This window comes from Triticum aestivum, chromosome 4B (genome assembly GCF_018294505.1).
Source record: "Triticum aestivum cultivar Chinese Spring chromosome 4B, IWGSC CS RefSeq v2.1, whole genome shotgun sequence".
Classification (NCBI taxonomy): domain Eukaryota; kingdom Viridiplantae; phylum Streptophyta; class Magnoliopsida; order Poales; family Poaceae; genus Triticum; species Triticum aestivum.
The window spans coordinates 647,992,223-647,997,802 of NC_057804.1; positions in this window are offsets into that span (position 1 = coordinate 647,992,223).

The window sequence follows — 5,580 nt, forward strand, 5'->3', positions numbered from 1 at the left end:
GGTCGGCGGCGGCGGCCGGTGGAGCGGGGGAGAGGGTGCGGGGGGTGCTCGGCGGCGAGGGGGACCGGATCTGGCGAGGTGGGATAGCGATCGAGATGGAGGGGGATCGAGATCGAGTGTCCATGAAATTTAAAAAATATTCATGACTTCAAAATTAAAGTGCCCATGAAATACAAACGAGAAATGAAGACTACGATTTAAATACAATCGATCTTAGCTAGCTATCTGTTCACAATCTTCTTGCCCTTCTTTTTCGCAAATGGAGTTCTTCTGTGGAATGGACGTCCTTTAGGTAGGGTGGTCCTGCTTCTTCTTGTGGTGTATGCTGCTACTTCATCGTCGTCGTCATGTTCGATCTTCGGGTCACCGTACTTGTCGAAGTCTTGCTCATTGGCTACTCCATCCATTCCGATGATCTTCCTTTTGCCTCTCCTCACGACAACACGACTGGGCTTTGACGGGTCGGTAATGAAGAAGCATTGGTCCACTTGGGAAGCTAGTACCCATGGCTCATTTTTCACGGTGACGTTTGCGCCCGCGGTTTTGGATTTGGCTTTGGGTATAACCATGGTGGTGAAATACCAGTCTTCTTTTAGGACGCTCTTGGCCCATCTGACACGGAACATCGGGACCTTCTCTCCAGCGTAGCTCAGCTCCCAGATCTCCTTGATCCTTCCGTAGTATCTGTCATTGTCGTTACTGGTGTAGGATTCCATCGTTACCCCGGAGTTCTGATAACCATCGCTCTTCATGTCCTTGTCCTCGGTCTAGAATGTGTAGCCGTTCATATCGTACGCCTCATAGGTCATCAGGTTGTGCTCGGCGCCCTATGATAAGGCGAATATGAGTTGTTCTTCCGCGGAAGAATCCTCATGTAAAGGGTACGACAGAAGCTTCTGCTTGAACCAACGCATGAGACATGAGTTGTGCTCTTTGATTATATCTCCGTTCATCCTCTGTTGGCCTTGGTCATTGTACGTCTTCTCAATAAAGGTTTTGTGCTCTACCACCCAAGGATCGACCACGTCTATGTGTTGTAGCGCGACTAGGTTTGCTCTTTCAAAGTCGGCGAGTCGACCCTTGAAGTCGACATGCATTTCGCGGCGACCCTCACGGTGACCCCATCCAGCGAGCCTGCCAGGGTGCCTGTTGACGGGCAGACCAACGTGGTTCTCGATGCCTAGATAATTCATGCAGAAGGAGATGCACTCTTCGGTCAGAAAGCCCTTGGCTATGCTTCCCTCTGGACGTGACATGTTGCGAACGTATCCTTTGATGACACCATTCATCCTTTTGAACGGCATCATGCTGTGCAAGAACGTCAGCCCGAGTTGGATGATATCCTCCACGATATGGACCAGCAGATGCACCATAACGTCGAAGAATGCGGGCAGGAAGTACATCTCAAGCTCGCATAGTATCACCACGATCTCTTCCTATAGCCTTCTGAGTTGCCTCACGCCAACTAACTTCCGAGAGATGACGTCAAAAAAGTTGCATAGGCCAAATAGCGTTTCACGGACGTGCGCGTCCATGATCCCACGGATTGCAACTAGAAGTATCTGCGTTATCAGCACGTGATAGTCATGAGACTTCATCCTGCTGAACTTCTGCTTCGTTGGGTCTAGGTATCTGCTTATCTTCCCCGCGTAACCGTAAGGAAGTTTTACTCCTACGAGGCAGGTGAAAAACTGCTCGATCTCCTCCTGACTTAGAGTGAAGCATGCGGGACAGTAGTCATTTCCGGTCTTCTTGGCCTTTTTGCATTTGCGACGACTTTCTGTGTCCTACTTTCCCTCATCATCATCATCATCATCATTACCGTGAAGCTCCTGCCTGATGCCCATTGATTTCAAGTCTGCCCTTGCTTTTGGCCCATCTTTGGTCCTCTCTGGCATGTTGAGAAGGGTACCAAGCAGACTCTCGTAGACGTTCTTCGTGATATGCATGACATCAAGGCTGTGAGGCACACGGTGGATCTTCCAGTACGGCAAGTCCCAGAAAACAGACCTTGTTTTCCATACCTTCAGCAGCGGCTCTGGCGCCTTCCGCTTCTTTCCTGGCTCTGGCACCTTTTGCTTCTTTCCCGGTAGTGGGCAATCTTTCCAATTTTTCAACAGCTCGTCTATTTCCTCGCCGCTCCTCGTACGCGGGCGTCTTCGGGGTTCGGTTTCACCATCGAACAGATCCTTGCTTTTCCTCCATGGGTCATCATCGCGAAGCCACCTTCGATGTCCCATGAACACGGTTTTCGAAGACCCGGGATCTCTATCTAGCTGGCGATACGTTGTGTCATCCATGCACCTGACACATCCAGAAAATCCATGGACCACCTGCCCCGCGAGATATCCGTAACCGAGATAGTCGTGCACCGTCGTGAGCAGTGCGGCTCTCATAGGGAAATATTCTTTCTCTGCGGCGTCCCACGTATTGGCTGGCATTTTCCACAGCGTGTCTAGCTCCTCTTTCAGCAGCCCCAGATACAGATTGATGTCGTTCCCTGGTTGTTTCGGCCCTTCAATTAGCATACTCATGTGAATGTACTTCCTCTTCATGCACAACCAGGGGGGAAGGTTGTACATCCACACAAACATAGTCCAGGTGCTATGTGTGCTTCTCTGGCTGCCAAACGGATTGACTCCATCGGTGCTCGCACCCAGCACGATGTTCCTTGGATCCTTCCCAAATTCTGGGTGTTCGAAGTTCAACGCTTGCCACTAGCTCCCATCCTTAGGGTGACTCAGCATCTTGTCTTTTTTATTTATCCCCGGATCATTTGCGTCATCTTCTCGCTTCTTCTCCTCCCTATCCGCGTGCCAACGCAGGAGCTTTGCTACCTTAGGGTTCGTGAAATACCGCTGCAGACGAGGAGTGATCGGAAAGTACCACACTGCTTTTCGAGGAGCTTTCTTCCTCTTCTTGTATCGAGTGACGCCGCCCACCGGACATATGGTAGACTCCGTGTGCTCATCCCGATAAATGATGCAATTGTTCATGCACACATGGTATTTCACGTGCGGTAAATCCAGAGGACACACAATTTTCTTTGCCTCCTCGAAACTGGTCGGGCACTTGTTCCCCTTGGGAAGACATTCGTGCCAGAATGACATGTTCTCGTCGAAGCATGCGTCGGTCATTTTGTGTTTTACCTTCATCTCCAGAGCCATGAGCATTACTTTAGGCGGGTATCCTCGGGCCTGCATCCTTCATACAATGGAGTAACCGCGTCTATCTCCAGTTGATCCAGCTTGGCTTCCTCTCGGGCGGCAGCTCTTGCGTTATCCATCTGCTTGAGAAGCAGCTCTTGAATATGAGGGTCCTGCACCCAGCCCATCGATGGTCCATCGTTGTCTGCTCCACCGGCATCTTCATCTTCATGATCATGCCCTTCGTCTGCTCCGGCATCTTCCTCATCATCATGTCCGGCATCTTCTACATGATGACTGTGTATAGCATCACCGTCGTGATCATGTCCTGGAGATTCTTCGTCTTCTCGCCCGCCCAAGCCGCGGTGGTTGTCTTGCTGCCCTTCCTCATTTCTTGCCCGGCCCCCATGGACAACTTCATAGTCATCTTCGTCACCTTTCCACCGATAGCCATCCATGAAACCACGCAAGAGCAGGTAGTCCCGCACCTGCCCGGAATCCGGGTCCGCAATAAGGCTCTTCAGCTTGCATCTTCGACACAAACTTCTTATCTCCGTCTCGTTCTTTTGAAGCATCTCGGCCTTCACGGAGCTCAAAAACCTACTCACGATGCCTTCGGTCATCGTGCGGACCATGGTCGCCTGCGGGGTAGAGCAAAACGATATTTTAGAACCAAGAAAAAAATTTGGCATGACTTTCCCTAAAAATAGGACCAAAAAGAATGCATAGTGCCAAAATTCTCGCCGAAACGGAAATGAATCAACATTCCGGCAAAATATTGGCAACTATCGCATTTCAAATACCGGTACCTGCAAGCACAAACATATATGCAACACCACAAGCATATGCAACACCACAAACATATGCAACACCACGAACATACATAGATCTAGCTAGGCCACAAAAAGTGCATGTGCACGTTGTTGGAGAGGGAGAACAACATAAAGATAGCTTCCCCCCTTACTTACCTATCAAAAAAAGGTAATTTAACCACTTAATTTGGATGAATCAATGGTGCAAATGAGGTGAGGAGGAGGAGGCAGCCGAGACAAGCTTGGAGGAGGTGGTGGAGAATGAAGTGGGGAAAGTGAGTGGGTAGGTGGGCTGTCCAAAATATCTTGTTGGTCCCAGGTTACTAATGGTGCACCACCTGCAAATGCGCCATTAATAACCCTGGTTACTAATGGCGCACCTGCTGCTGGTGCGCCATTAGTAGTTTTGCAAAAAAAATATTCTAATGGCGCACCGTGGCACAGTGCGCCATTACTAGTTTAAACTAGTAATGGCGCACTATGCTACGGTGCGCCATTAGTATTTTTGCAAAAAAAAGAATAAAAAAAACAATAGTAGTGGTGCACTGTGTGGCCGGTCCGCCATTACTAGTTAGCACTAGTAATGGCGCACTATGCTATGATGCGCCATTAGTATGTTTGGAAAAAAATTGTTACTAGTGGTGCACCTTGTTCATGGTGCGCCATTAGTGTCTTCCACACTAATGGCGCACGTGCACATGGTGTGCCACTGCTATATAGTAGTGGCGCACCACGTGACAGGTGCGCCATTAGTGTGCATTTCATCTATAGCCCTTTTCCTAGTAGTGTTAACTGCCATCTTGATCTGATGATAACCAGAGTAAGCATCTAAAAATCTCAAACGCTCACAACCCGCCATACCATCAATGATTTGATCAATACGAGGGAGAGCAAAAGGATCAGCCAGACATGCCTTATTTAAGTCTGTGAAATCCACACATATACGCCAAGTTCCATTCTTCTTAAGCACCAGCACCGGATTAGCACACCACTCAAGATGAAAGACTTCAACAATGAACCCGGCCGCCAAGAGCCGGGCCACTTCTTCACCAATGGCATTATGCCTCTCCTCATTGAAGCGAAAAAGGAATTGCTTGACCGGCTTAAATTTTGGATCAATATTAAGAGTGTGCTCAGGGAGTTCCCTTGGTACACCCGACATGTCAGAAGGTTTCCATGCAAAGATGTCCCGATTCTCAGGATGAACTCGATGAGCGCGCTTTCTTATTTAGGATCCAGGTTAGCACTGATACTGAACTGCTTGGATGAATCGCCAGAACGAAGTCAACTAGCTTAGTGTCATCAGCCGACTTAAACTTCAGTACCGGATCATGCTCTGTAGTACGCTTTTTCAAAGATGTCATATCAGCCGGATCAGCATTATCTTTGTAAAACTTCAACTCCTCTGTTGCGCAGACAGACTCAGCATAAGTAGCATCACCTTCTTCACACTCCAGAGCTATCTTCCGACTTCCATGCACTGTGATGGTTCCTTTGTAACCCGGCATCTTGAGCTATAAATAAACAGAACACGGTCGTGCCATGAACTTGGCATAAGCCGGCCGACCAAACAGAGTGTGGTACGGGCTCCTGATCTTGACCACTTCAAAGGTTAACTCCTC